The sequence below is a fragment of the Rattus norvegicus genome, chromosome 10 (assembly GCF_036323735.1).
Source record: "Rattus norvegicus strain BN/NHsdMcwi chromosome 10, GRCr8, whole genome shotgun sequence".
Lineage (NCBI taxonomy): Eukaryota > Metazoa > Chordata > Mammalia > Rodentia > Muridae > Rattus > Rattus norvegicus.
Window position 1 is genome coordinate 25,715,180 of NC_086028.1, and position 15,275 is coordinate 25,730,454.

Genomic DNA, 15,275 nt, shown 5'->3' on the forward strand with positions numbered 1-15,275 from the left:
AATTCCTATGTTATATCAGGAGCCAATCTAGCTTTGCTGAATAAAACAGATGAGTTTTGAATCTGTGTCACAAAGGCAATTTTCTCACTTAATGATTTTTATCTGGTCTGGAAAGAATAGGTTCTGAGAGAAAATACCATAAAGAAAGAGTCACGTTGGTCTCCTGGGTAATACTTCCTTCTTTTCTTTCTCGCATGTTTCTTGCCTCACATGGATTTCTATGGTTGCTGTAACAAAGCACCACAAAGTACACAACGAGTCTTTATTGTATTGGTATTCTGGAAGCTGGATGTGCAGGGCCAAGGTGTTGGCAAGCATGACCCCTGCTGTGGACGGGAGGGAGAATCAGTTCATGGCTCCCACTGCCTTCTGGTCGTCTGCTAGTCATCTTCAGTGTTCCTTCTCTGTGGTGGGGGAGGGGAGGCATCGCACTGCTCTAGTTCTTCATCTTCACATATTTTCTCTCTGTGCACTACTCACATTAGAGGCTGTGCTCGTGTCCTTATTATAATTTGACTTCCTTCACAAAGACCCTATCTCCTGATAAGGACACATTCTGAGCTCTCTCTCTCTCTCTCTCTCTCTCTCTCTCTCTCTCTCTCTCTCTGTGTGTGTGTGTGTGTGTGTGTGTGTGTGTGTTTTATGATTTCAAAGCTGGGTATGTTGGTGTATATGCCCATAATTTAATTTCAGCATCCGGGAGGCAGAATCAGGAGAGCAGTCAGCTCAAGGTCATGCTTGGCTACCTAGCAAGTGTGAGGCCAGCTTGGGCTACATAGGATCTTGCTTTAAAACAAACAGATATAAAACAATCCATTTTTAGGGTCCACGGAGCTGCTGTTTCATACAAACAAACGCAAAAACAAAGGAACAAGACTTTCACGTTTGGATTTGGGGGAAGAAACTAATCACCCTTGAATGAATTGTGTGGTCCTCTGATCTACCGATGGACTCTATAAAACAAGCCACAATCATGTAATCAAAATGCCATTGCCTTTGAAAGGACTCTGGTTGAATAAGAATTTTCCATTCTAATTTGAAATTGATCAATATCTGTCCAGCATTGTGTTGGAGCAGGGTAGTAATCCTTTTTCCTATTTGGGAAGTGGAACCGGATGGACAGCTGGCTTTGGAGTTTGCACGAAGAGTACATAATCCTACTTATATAACCCATCATGTTTGCAAAATCTGCACTGCCGTTTTGGGGAAGAAAATGAGATGTTTGGAAATAAAATCTGCTGTGCAGGAGTGGAAAATTTATCCTCTTTCCACATGGTTCTTGTCTACATCTTTTATTTGCATCCTCAAGAAGTCACATGTCCTTGCTTGAGCATTCTGCCTTTGCTGCTCGTGTTAGGTCTGCAGAAAGGGTGAGCCGTGCTATGTCTGCTAGTGCTAATCCCTGACCAGGACTCTGACATCAGAGTCGTTTAGCCCCTCAAAGGCTGTGATGTCTTGCATCAGCTCGTGCTTTGCTGAAACAAGGTAAAGGAAGAAGGCACAGGCATGCAGCCCTTGAAAGTGGGACTGCTCACTGCTCACATGATAACCCTGCAAACAAGGTCACTTATTACATCCATGTCATGGAGACTCGTTTCCCACCCCAATAAAAACAGTATATTTATTGCTCTTTTGTGTTACAGCACTGTTCCTGCTTTTCATAGGAGCTGCCGTTTTTTAAAAAGATTTATTTACTATATAAAAATATACTGTAGCTGTCTTCAGACACACCAGAAGAGGGCATCACATATATTACAGATGGTTGTGAGCCACAATGTGGTTGCTGGGATTTGAACTCAGGACCTCTGGAAGAGTAGACAGTGCTCTCAGCCACTGAGCCATCTCTCTAGCCCATAGCTGCCCTTTCTTAATTACAGGTTCAGCTGGGGATACTGGTTGTGGGAATGTACATCTGGGGCCATCAGTAAGTAAATCGTGGTAGCTTGTAACAGTGACTGGAATGAGGAGATGCGTGTAAGCAGGTTAGCTCATCAGAAACCTGCCTTGGATTTTACATAATAATAAGAATGGGTTTTGGGGAAGAAACGTCCACTTCCCCCTGGGTTCACTAAATGAGGATGATTAGTCTTGCAGAAACCCTGTCCCCTGCTCAATGTTCTTTTTTTTTTTTTTTTTTCGGTCTGCTCAATGTTCTTAAAGCAGAGATCTCTGAGTGAAAGTGACAGGAAGTGATTAGATAACACAGGAACAGCTCTGACACAGACAGGAGAGAGAGAAGAGGTGTGTGTGTGTGTGTGTGTGTGTGTGTGTGAGAGAGAGAGAGAGAGAGAGAGAGAGAGAGAGAGAGAGAGATAGAGAGAGAGAGAGACAGACAGGGGGAGAGGGAGAGAGATAGAGAGAAGAGAGGGAAATAAATAGAGATATTAAGAATATGATTTAAATTTTTGGAGATCAAATTCATGAGCTGATAAAGTCATATCATTGCTTAAGCTGGTTTTTGCTGATATTTCGTCTGTGACAAAAGTAATATAGTCCATAAAAGAAGAAAATGAGTTAAATTGAAGAATAAAAGTTTAAGACATTGGAAGGTACTGGTAAGGCAAACTTTCCTTGGGCAACAGCAACTGGAAGGTATTTTGAAACATGGTGTTCTCATATTCTTATTTAATACTGAAGTTATTTCTTTTTTTATTAACTTGAGTATTTCTTATATACATTTCGAGTGTTATTCCCTTTCCCGGTATCCGGGCAAGCATCCCCCTCCCCCTCCCCTTCCTTATGGGTGTTCCCCTCCCAACCCTCCCCCCATTGCCGCCCTCCCCCCAACAGTCTAGTTCACTGGGGGTTCAGTCTTAGCAGGACCCAGGGCTTCCCCTTCCACTGGTGCTCTTACTAGGATATTCATTGCTACCTATGAGGTCAGAGTCCAGGGTCAGTCCATGTATAGTCTTTAGGTAGTGGCTTAGTCCCTGGAAGCTCTGGTTCCTTGGCATTGTTGTACATATGGGGTCTCGAGCCCCTTCAAGCTCTTCCAGTTCTTTCTCTGATTCCTTCAACGGGGGTCCTATTCTCAGTTCAGTGGTTTGCTGCTGGCATTCGCCTCTGTATTTGCTGTATTCTGGCTGTGTCTCTCGGGAGCGATCTACATCCGGCTCCTGTCGGTCTGCACTTCTTTGCTTCATCCATCTTGTCTAATTGGGTGGCTCTATATGTATGGGCCACCTGTGGGGCAGGCTCTGAATGGGTGTTCCTTCAGTCTCTGTTTTAATCTTTGCCTCTCCCTTCCCTGCCAAGGGTATTCTTTTTCCTCATTTAAAGAAGGAGTGAAGCATTCACATTTTGATCATCCGTCTTGAGTTTCGTTTGTTCTAGGGATCTAGGGTAATTCAAGCATTTGGGCTAATAGCCACTTATCAATGAGTGCATACCATGTATGTCTTTCTGTGATTGGGTTAGCTCACTCAGGATGATATTTTCCAGTTCCAACCATTTGCCTACGAATTTCATAAACTCGTTGTTTTTGATAGCTGAGTAATATTCCATTGTGTAGATGTACCACATTTTCTGTATCCATTCCTCTGTTGAAGGGCATCTGGGTTCTTTCCAGCTTCTGGCTATTATAAATAAGGCTGCGATGAACATAGTGGAGCACGTGTCTTTTTTATATGTTGGGGCATCTTTTGGGTATATGCCCAAGAGAGGTATAGCTGGATCCTCAGGCAGTTCAATGTCCAATTTTCTGAGGATCCTCCAGACTGATTTCCAGGATGGTTGTACCAGTTTGCAATCCCACCAACAATGGAGGAGTGTTCCTCTTTCTCCACATCCTCTCCAGCATCTGTTGTCCCCTGAGTTTTTGATCTTAGCCATTCTCACTGGTGTGAGGTGAAATCTCAGGGTTGTTTTGATTTGCATTTCCCTTATGACTAAAGATGTTGAACATTTCTTTAGGTGTTTCTCAGCCATTCGGCATTCCTCAGCTGTGAATTCTTTGTTTAGCTCTGAACCCCATTTTTTAATAGGGTTATTTGTTTCCCTGCGGTCTAACTTCCTGAGTTCTTTGTATATTTTGGATATAAGGCCTCTATCTGTTGTAGGATTGGTAAAGATCTTTTCCCAATCTGTTGGTTGCCGTTTTGTCCTAACCACAGTGTCCTTTGCCTTACAGAAGCTTTGCAGTTTTATGAGATCCCATTTGTCGATTCTTGATCTTAGAGCGTAAGCCATTGGTGTTTTGTTTAGGAAATTTTTTCCAGTGCCCATGTGTTCCAGATGCTTCCCTAGTTTTTCTTCTATTAGTTTGAGTGTGTCTGGTTTGATGTGGAGGTTTTTGATCCACTTGGACTTAAGCTTTGTACAGGGTGATAAGCATGGATCGATCTGCATTCTTCTACATGTTGACCTCCAGTTGAACCAGCACCATTTGCTGAAAATGCTATCTTTTTTCCATTGGATGGTTTTGGCTCCTTTGTCAAAAATCAAGTGACCATAGGTGTGTGGGTTCATTTCTGGGTCTTCAATTCTATTCCATTGGTCTATCTGTCTGTCTCTGTACCAATACCATGCAGTTTTTATCACTATTGCTCTGTAATACTGCTTGAGTTCAGGGATAGTGATTCCCCCTGAAGTCCTTTTATTGTTGAGGATAGCTTTAGCTATCCTGGGTTTTTTGTTATTCCAGATGAATTTGCAAATTGTTCTGTCTAACTCTTTGAAGAATTGGATTGGTATTTTGATGGGGATTGCACTGAATCTGTAGATTGCTTTTGGTAAAATGGCCATTTTTACTATATTAATCCTGCCAATCCATGAGCATGGGAGATCTTTCCATCTTCTGAGGTCTTCTTCAATTTCCTTCTTCAGTGTCTTGAAGTTCTTATTGTACAGATCTTTTACTTGCTTGGTTAAAGTCACACCGAGGTACTTTATATTATTTGGGTCTATTATGAAGGGTGTCGTTTCCCTAATTTCTTTCTCGGCTTGTTTCTCTTTTGTGTAGGCTACTGATTTATTTGAGTTAATTTTATACCCAGCCACTTTGCTGAAGTTGTTTATCAGCTTTAGTAGTTCTCTGGTGGAACTTTTGGGATCACTTAAATATACTATCATGTCATCTGCAAATAGTGATATTTTGACTTCTTCTTTTCCGATCTGTATCCCCTTGACCTCCTTTTGCTGTCTGATTGCTCTGGCTAGAACTTCAAGAACTATATTGAATAAGTAGGCAGAGAGTGGGCAGCCTTGTCTAGTCCCTGATTTTAGTGGGATTGCTTCAAGTTTCTCTCCATTTAGTTTAATGTTAGCAACTGGTTTGCTGTATATGGCTTTTACTATGTTCAGGTATGTGCCTTGAATTCCTATTCTTTCCAGGACTTTTATCATGAAGGGGTGTTGAATTTTGTCAAATGCTTTCTCAGCGTCTAATGAAATGATCATGTGGTTTTGTTCTTTCAGTTTGTTTATATAATGGATCACGTTGATGGTTTTCCGTATATTAAACCATCCCTGCATGCCTGGGATGAAGCCTACTTGGTCATGGTGGATGATTGTTTTGATGTGCTCTTGGATTCGGTTTGCCAGAATTTTGTTGAGTATTTTTGCGTTGATATTCATAAGGGAAATTGGTCTGAAGTTCTCTTTCTTTGTTGTGTCTTTGTGTGGTTTAGGTATAAGAGTAATTGTGGCTTCGTAGAAGGTATTTGGTAGTGATCCATCTGTTTCAATTCTGTGGAATAGTTTGGATATTGGTATGAGGTCTTCTATGAAGGTTTGATAGAATTCTGCACTGAAGTTATTTCTAATATAGTTTCTCTTCTCTCTTATTATTCCATTATTTGATAGGTTTCACTTCTCAGAGTATCTTTGTGATCCTGTGTCTCCTTATGTTTGGGGAATGGGGTTCAAACTGTTATCTGGCCTCTCAAAAGTCTGTGAGAAAAGATTTACATTTAATTGAATTTTAGGCCTACTTGTTTATTTGCGTGCGTTCTCGCATGTGAGAGCTTGTGAGTGTGTGTGTGTGTTCAAGTTGTGTGTGTGTGTGTATGTGAGTGCCTGTAGAGGCTAGAAGAGGGAGTCAGAGTCCTTTGGAGGTGGAGTTAAGGTGGTTGTGAGCCCACCCATGTGAGTCATGGCTTCTAAAGAGCTGCACATTGATTGAACTGCTAAATCATCTCCCCAGCTCCTATGAGAGGCTTTGTTTTCTGACTGGGATGCTTTTAACTACGTCTCTCACCAAAGATAAGTTGTTTGGAGTGATCTCAAAGCCAGTTTTAAAGCAGCACTGTCATTCCCATACGTCATAATCACAATATTGGCTGTCACCTTGTGAGCTGTCACTGTGGCACTAGGCGCATTCCTAACTAAGTGCTTTAGATGCACCAGCAACATTAACTCCAAGGTGGGCAATATCAGTCGTCATCCCTGCAATCTTCCTTTGTGGGTTAAAGTTTGAGTGGCTTGCCTAATAATAGTGAATCCAGGGAGGTGTAGAGTAACACGGCCCAGTTTGTTTCAGAGAGGAGAATTTTGTTGATCAAAATGAAGGACAGTTCTTGAGAGTCTCCTGTTGCACTTTATTGTAAATGCATTGTAAGTCTGACTTTACTCTAGCCTTTGGAATTGTGTTTATTATTGGCCATGGAATTAAGCTGTGATTTCAAGTTCCTTGTCTCTCCTGCCTTCCTGGTGTTACACCAACTCCTGTCTTCCTGGGTCATTTTTTGCAGGCTTGTTGAACACTTCTAATTGTGAGATAGACGAGAGCTAGTTAACTCAGAAGGTGCCAACTTTATCTCTGTCCTTCCACAGAACGAGGGCAAGCATTTCTACCCAGCAGGAAGAAATTGGAAGCACTCTCTGTGTTCATTGTTCAAAGCAATTGATTCAGTCTCGAGAAGGCAAACTGACTGCTGACGCTGGTCTGTGCAATGACTCACCTTGGCATCAGGTGACTGGATTTTAATTAACTTCTCTTTCTTAGAAAACAGTTCAACTTCTTACAGTCCAGCGAGAGGCTTGCGATATTTGAAAGTCCTTATAAAATTTTTAGATGATATTGAGCATTTACAAAAAAGAAATAAATTCCCAGTATGACTTCTTTGCTATTTCAACCATCTATTACTCAAAGGAAAAAAAATCCATTTCTCTTTCTTCCTTGGTAGCTCTGAGTCTAGGCAGCTCAAAACACACCAATAGTGCCTTCTAGTCTCTAATATTTTTCTAACCATATATCTTTTTTTTTCAATTCTTAACAACCAAGTTACAACATGAGATTAAGACTGAAAATAAGTGAAAAAAAGAGCCTAGGCACTTGGTGAGTGAAGAGACATTATATCATGCCAATTTAGTAGGAAAATTGGGCCTATTTGCAATAGGAAGGCTGTGTCTCTGTGTTGAGTTACGTAGCAGATCTCAACAAGTCTCTGCTTTGAGAGACACGTGGCAAAGGAGGTGCCAAACGGGGCGTTGACTCAGCACGAATCAGCCGTGTGAACTGGATTTCATGTTCTTCTTTTTTCCATGCCCAAAGTGAAAAGCTATGACTCGTTCCATTTCCTTCCACCTCAATTATCTGTGAACAGTTCATTTTAAAGATCATATCCCCTCCATGGAGTAGTGATACCATACTATAGCAGTGTTCTGACGCTATCAGTAAAGGCTGGCTCGTTACCGCTTTTGTCCTTTGTTCCGCGATTGTGCCATTCTCTCAGCTGGAAAACCAGTCGCCCTTGTGTGAGCCACCCATGTTGGTGGCAACAAGAGCAGAAAGAGCGACTCAGCACTCACGGGACTGGCTAACAAAAGTAATGTGGGATTTCTTTCCTTTCATGTTCTCAGCCTAAAAGCCCTGTAAAAAGTAAGATCCAGGTGGGCTGGCAGGCTTGGAATGTGAGTAAGATACCTGGTTAATTACTGGATTTGGTGCTTGAAGCCATTCGTTGTGGCATAATTACACAAGATTCACCTTTTCAAAGATTTCACTTATTATTATTATTATTATTATTATTATTATTATTATTATTATTATTATTTTGGAGCTGGGAACCGAACCCAGGGCCTTGCGCTTGCTAGGCAAGTGTTCTACCACTGAGCTAAATCCCCAACCCTATTTATTATTATTTGTGTCTAGGCGTATGTTTATATGCGCTTGGATGAGTTTATGGGCACCATGTGTGTTTGGGTACCTGTGGAGGCTAGAGAATTTTGGGTACCCTGGAACTGGGTTTACTGATGGTTGTGAGTGGCTGGATGTGGGTACTGGGACTGAACATGGACCATCTGCCCTCTTAACTGTTGAGCAATTTCTGCAGATCAAAAGGTTTACTGCTTTTGATTTGGGGAGAGTTGATTCCTCTGTTTGAAAGATAATAAATAGCTTGAGTTCTCACTAAACACAACTAACCAATCATGTAAACAAACTAAAACGAAGATACAAAAACAACTAATGGTGAGTGTGCTTTACAATAAGAATTTCAATAAATACTAGTTAACTGAAACCAGAAAACAATCCCAAACACACACACACACACACACACACACACACACACACACACACACCCACCACCACCACCACCACCACCACCACCACCACCACTACCACTGCTACCACCAACCAAAAATCTTGCTGGATCACTGTATTTTCTGTATGTCTGCATTGTCTGTCTGTCTGTCTGTCTGTAATAAGATATCTATCTATCTATCTATCTATCTATCTATCTATCTATCTATCTATCTATCTATCATCTACTTACCTACCTACCTATCTATGCTTTTATGTCTCTATTTATGTCTGTATCTGTTTCTGTGTATGTGTGTATGTATGTACATATGTATTGGTCTGTCTATCTCTCTCTCTATATATATATATGTATGTTTGATCTATCACTTATCTGTGTATGTATCTATTCATCTATCTATCTGTCTACGTATCTATGTATATATGTATGTTTGGATCTATTATCTATCTATCTATCTATCTATCTATCTATCTATCTATCTATCTATCTATCATCTACTTACCTACCTACCTATCTATGCTTTTATGTCTCTATTTATGTCTGTATCTGTTTCTGTGTATGTGTGTATGTATGTACATATGTATTGGTCTGTCTATCTCTCTCTCTCTATATATATATGTATGTTTGATCTATCACTTATCTGTGTATGTATCTATTCATCTATCTATCTGTCTACGTATCTATGTATATATGTATGTTTGGATCTATTATCTATCTATCTATCTATCTATCTATCTATCTATCTATCTATCTATCATCTACTTACCTACCTACCTATCTATGCTTTTATGTCTCTATTTATGTCTGTATCTGTTTCTGTGTATGTGTGTATGTATGTACATATGTATTGGTCTGTCTATCTCTCTCTCTATATATATGTATGTTTGATCTATCACTTATCTGTGTATGTATCTATTCATCTATCTATCTGTCTACGTATCTATGTATATATGTATGTTTGGATCTATTATCTATCTATCTATCTATCTATCTATCTATCTATCTATCTATCTATCTATCTAATCTATCTTCTATCCTTAATCTCCTTTTCATTTTCAACTCAGGTAAGTGTATAAGAAAATCTCCAGGAGATCCCACAGTCTAGGGGTGGCACAGGGAAGAGGAAGATGGTTGTGAAGTCAGGAAAACCCAAGGCGTGGCTCTAGATCTTCCACTTCTATACGACCAAGTCAAGTCCCTTAATTTCGTTGAAGCCGTTTCTTCAAGTGAACAACAACAATATTCAGAATAGAATGACATTGTTGCTAGTCGTCCTACTTCGTACTAGTGTTGGTGAATGGAAGAAAGCATGTCTGAGGTGCTATGCTTGAAGAAAGCATAACATTGTGTTGGGCGTTGAGGTGTTTACCGTGCCCTCTAAAACAAAACAGAACACCCACTTATTCAAAGCACTTGCTTGCCTAACGCTTGCTAATAAAACCGAGGCCTTGATGAACTCATCTACTCTGTGTTTACCAAATGCAGGCTTACACTAGGAAATGTGTATCTTTAGCAGCTTGGAGACATCCTTTAAAGATCCAAGGCAGTGGTTCTCAACCCGTGGCTGGAGACCCTTTTGGGCATCAAATGACCTTTTCATAGGGCTTGCCTAAGATCATCAGAAAATACAAGTCTTTACCTCACAACTCATGACAGTAGTAAAATTAGAGTTATGATATAGCAACAGAATAATTTGATGGTTGGGGGTCACCATAATATGAAGAACTGCATTAAAGGGTCTTAGCATTAGGAAGGGTGAGAACCACTGATCCAAAGCCATTCTCAGGAATGTAACCATCAAAGGAATAAGATCTTAGTCTTTAGGACCCCATGTGAGGCCAGAATCCTCACTATGATAAATACCAGCCATTAGTGCCCAACTGGCCACATCTCATGCAGACTAAAGCCCTTTACCCACATTTTACATAATTATTCTGTTTTATTTATCTGTGGCTAATTTTGGAGGTCATGGCATTGAGCTATACTATTAATTCTCCAAGAGTTTTATTCTAGTTATTATTGATGATGTACAGATTATGGTGATACTGTTTGCCTATGTTTAATATCAGGATCACAGAGGCCATATTTGTTGGAACCACCATGGCAGCTGTGCACTGGCTGCTTTTTTGATCCAGGAGACTGTAAAGTCCACCTCCCTGTCATGCTGAGATCATCATTTTCTGAGCATTTATCCCACAAAGAGCCCCGAGGATTGATGATGCATGGCTGTTATGGTGCTTCCCGGTAATTATTAGGCAGTATTAATTAGGCAGAAGCAGGAAAGGGAAAGGTCAAGGTTGTCCCTGGCCACATAGCAAGTTCTAGGTCAGCACAGTTACACTGTTTATTCTTGCACTGTCCACTGATCATCGATGCTTCAACCACCTTTGCTCATGCCTTAAGTATTTTTTCTTTTCTTATTTATTTACTTTTATTAAATTTCTTTTCATGCAATATATTTTGATCACATTCTGTCCCCTTGACCAACTACATCCAGATTTTTCCCATGTCTGTACTAACCCAACTTTGTGTTCTCTCTCTCTCTCTCTCTCTCTCTCTCTCTCTCTCTCTCTCTCAAAAGTATCTCAAACAAACAAACAGACAAACAAACAAAGAGCCCTTATAAGACAAAGACTATCAAAGCAAAAACATGGAGTCTATTTTGTGTTGGTCAACTACCTGGGCCTTGGATCTACCCTGAAATGTGGTTGATACACTCAATGACATTAGAGTTTTATTGCTGTAAAGAAATACTATAAAACAAACAAACAAACAAACAAAAAATAAGAACAACCAACCAACCAACCAACAAACCAAAAAAGACACCATGACCAAGGAAACTCTTATAAAGGAAAACATTTAACTGGGGATGGCTTACAGTTTCAGAGGTTCAGTCCATTATCATTATGATAAGGAACATGGCATCAGTGCTGGAGGGGCCAGGAGTTCTACATCTTGGCAGTTAGGAGGAAACGGATTCCACACTGAGCAGACCATGGGCACTTGCAGACTTTGTTTGTTTGTGGTTTTTTTTTTTTTTTTTGGAGCTGGGGACCGAACCCAGGGCCTTGCGCTTGCTAGGCAAGAGCTCTACCACTGAGCTAAATCCCCAACCCCGCACTTGCAGACTTTGAAGCACACCTCAAAATTGATACTTCCTCCAACAAGGCCACACCTACCCCAATAAAGCCACAACTCCCAATAGTGTCATTCCCTATTGTCAAACATTGAAGCATACCTAATTGAGGATTCAGAAATCAATGAGGGGCCAAACCTATTCAAACCACTATATACTATATTGGAGAAAACTGACTTTCCTTCTCTCACTGGGTATCAGTTGTAAATAAGTTCTTAGTGAGGGATGGGACTCTTTTTTTTTTTTTTGTCTGCTTCCCTTTTTCAATGCCGACATTTTTTGTCTTTTCTTCTTTGAACCTGTGAAGGTCTTATGCATGCCTCCTCAGGCTCTGTGAATTTATTTGTGCATCAGTCCTGTTTTATTATTTCCTTGGAGTAATTCACCCCCTCGACTAAAAATCTTTTAAATTCCTCTTCTGCTGGGAAGGGTTTGATAAAGACATTCTATTTAGGACTGAGTACTTGAAAGCCTCCTTCTCCCTGCACATCGTTCAGTTGTTCTTTGTGTTAATTGCCATCTACTGCAAGAAGGAGCTGAGGAGGGCTGAGCCATGCTTTTCTCTGTGGGTTTAGAAATACATCATCAGGAGTCACATTATTGCTATGTTTCTTTAGAAGAATACTCACAGTAGCTTTTTATACTTTTCTTTTTTTTAATTTATTTATGTAGTGTATAAGAGTACACTGTCGCTGTCTTCAGACACACCAGAGGAGGGCATCAGATCCCATTACAGATGGCTGTGAGCTGGGAATTGAACTCAGGACCTCTGGAAGAGCAGTTGGTGCCCTTCACCACTGAGCCATCTCTCCAGCCTCTCACAGTAGCTTTTTACATAGGGCCCATGACCTGTCTAGTCTTCGGTTCTTCACCTTTTTTTTTTTAAATTGGATATTTTTTATTTACATTTCAAATGTTATCCCCTTACCCAGTTTCCTGTCCATAAACCCCCTATCTCATATCTTCCCCTTTCTTCTATGAGGGTGTTCCCCCACCCAATCACCCACCCCTTCCTGCCTCTCTGCCCTGACATTCCCCTACACTGGGGGATTGAGCCTTGGCGAGACCAAGGGCTTCTCCTCCCTCTGGTGCCTAACAAGGCCATCCTCTGCTACATATGCAGCTGGAGCCATGGGTCTGTCCATGTGTACTCTTTGGATGGTGGTTTAGTCCCTGGGAGCTCTGGTTGGTTGTTATTGTTGTCTTTATGGGGTTGCAAACCCCTTCAACTCCTTCAATCCTTTCTCTAACTCCTCCAATGGGGGCCCCGTTCTCAGTTCAACAGTTGGCTGTGAGCATCTGCCTCTGTATTTGTCATGCTCTGGCATAGCCTCTCAGGAGACAGCTATATCAGGCTCCTGTCAGCATGCACTTCTTGGCATCAGCAATATTGTTTGGGTTTGGTGGCTGTATGTGTATGGGCTGGATACCCAAGTGGGGCAGGCTCTGAATGGCCATTCCTTTAGTCTCTGCTCAAACTTTGTCTCCATATCTCTTCCTCTGAATATTTTTATTCCCCCTTTTAAAAAGGACTGAAGCACTTTGGTTGTCCTTCTTCTTGAGCTTCATGTGGTCTGTGGTTTGTGTCATTGGGCAATATGAGCTTTTGGACTAATATCCACTTATCAGTGAGTGCATACTATGTGTGTTATTTTGTGATTGCGTTACTTCACTCAGGATAGTATTTTCTAGTTACATCCATTTGCTTATGAATTTCATTAAGTCATTGTTTTTAATAGCTGAGTTGTACTCCATTGTGTAGATGTACCACATTTTCTGTATCCATTCCTCTGTTGAAGGACATGAGGGTTCTTTCCACCTCTGGCTATTGTAAATAAGGCTGCTATGAACATAGTGGAGCATGTGTCCTTATTATATGTTGGAATATCTTTTGGGTATATGCCCAGAAGTGGTATAGCTAGGTCCTCAGGTAGTACTATGTCCAAATTTTGGAGGAATTTCCAGACTGATTTTCAGAGTGTTTGTACCAGCTTGCAATCCCACCACCAATGGAGGAGTGTTCCTCTTTCTCCACATCCTTTCCAGCATCTGTTGTCATCTGTGTTTTTTTATCTTAGCCATTCTGACTAGTGTGAGGTGGAATCTCAGGGTTGCTTTGATTTGCATTTCCCTGATGACTAAGGATGTTGAACATTCCCTTATGTATTTCCTCAGCCATTCGATATTCCTCAGTTGAGAATTCTTTGTTTTCCTTTGTATCCCCCTTTTTAATAGGGTTATTTGATTCTCTCGAGTCTAACTTCTTGAGTTCTTTGTATATATTAGATATTAGCCCTCTATAGGATGTAGGATTATTGATAAAGATCTTTTCCCAATCTGTTGGTTGCTGTTTTGTCCTATTGACAGTGTCCTTTGCCTTATAGAAGCTTTGCAATTTTATGAGGTCCCATTTGTCAATTCTTGATCTCAGAGCATGAGCCATTGATGTTCTGTTCAGGAAAATTTCCCCTGTGCCCGTGTTTGCCCAGTTCTTTATTTGTCTACTTTGGAACTATACTCCAAGCCTTCTGATTTTAAGGTGAGTGTTTTTTTTTTTTTTTTTTTTTTTTTTTGTCTGAGGCATCTTTTCACCTTCAGATCCATTATTCTTAATGGATGATTTATTTTTCTGACCTTCAATTAAGGATGTACCTAAGAGCAAAAGAGTACAGGGAAGTTGTAGAAAACATATAGCAAGATAACAATAAAACTCAAAACTGGGTTCTGCTGCTGGATGTAGCATGAAGTCTGGGCTGTCCAAGGGTTTTTTTTTTTTTTTTTTTTTTAGTTAATTGCACTTGCTTTTAAGTGTCTGATCCACAAAGTTAGCAACATGGTGCCAGTGCAGCTGTTTGAAGGGCCGTAGAGGCCCCCCTTTTAATTCTAGACCACACAATGCTAGGTTGCTGTTTGGTAGAACCTTTGCCATATGATATTATAACTGTTTTATTCAAATCAAGCCATTAGCTGGTGACCCGAACCGTGCAGAAAGTCACGATTAGATTTTTATTAGCAGGTAGGAGCTTTCAGGGGCATGAGTTCAATCTTTCTACAAAATAATAAATTAAATAGTTTCCTCCCAAGCTATTGTTCATAGAATTGATCATTTTAGAAAATTTCTGACCTTGTATATTGCAGTTAAAATATTAAATATAGTCATTATAAATAATGAAGCCATCTTTTAAATTAGCTTTAAAAATATATATCTTTTAAATTAACTTTAATATATATATTCAAAGTATTATTATGATATTAAAAAGTCATTCCCTTATCTGATCATTCTGCCAATTGAGCAAAGTACAAACCAGCTGTAGACATATCCTAGAAAAGGCCATGATGATCAAGTTAGCCTTCTTTGTTAGCTGACTTATAAGAGAGTCACAGCTCCCCAAGGTCATCCAGAACAACAGTTCAAACTCAGTTCTTTTGAAATTGCCTTTAGAAACACACAGAAAAAACATTCATGACAATATAGGAAGACTCCTTAATCATGAGCCTTGGTGCCAAATTATTTGGGTTTAAGGTATATATTTTGTTTGTGTGTAATTATATGTGTGATTGTGTTTGTGAGGGTACACTTGTGTGTGTGTGTGTGTGTGTGTGTGTGTGTGTGTGTGTGTGTGTGTGTGTAGGCCAGAAGACAAACCTCAGATGTCATA

At 40.3% G+C, this 15,275-nt stretch overlaps 1 protein-coding gene and 1 long non-coding RNA gene across 2 annotated transcripts in view; one reads left to right on the top strand and one right to left on the bottom strand.

Moving 5' to 3' along the window:
* LOC134480667 (glyceraldehyde-3-phosphate dehydrogenase-like) overlaps positions 1-15,275 on the bottom strand; it is a 904,186-nt gene that overhangs the window by 19,680 nt on the left and 869,231 nt on the right. The gene's annotated exons all lie outside the window — the stretch shown is intronic.
* Positions 1-15,275, top strand: part of LOC120095070 (uncharacterized) — a 39,669-nt gene that overhangs the window by 1,900 nt on the left and 22,494 nt on the right. Inside the window, exon 2 of the long non-coding RNA XR_005490132.2 lies at positions 6,772-6,910. This is a non-coding gene — a long non-coding RNA (uncharacterized LOC120095070). The remainder of the gene's footprint in view (positions 1-6,771; positions 6,911-15,275) is intronic.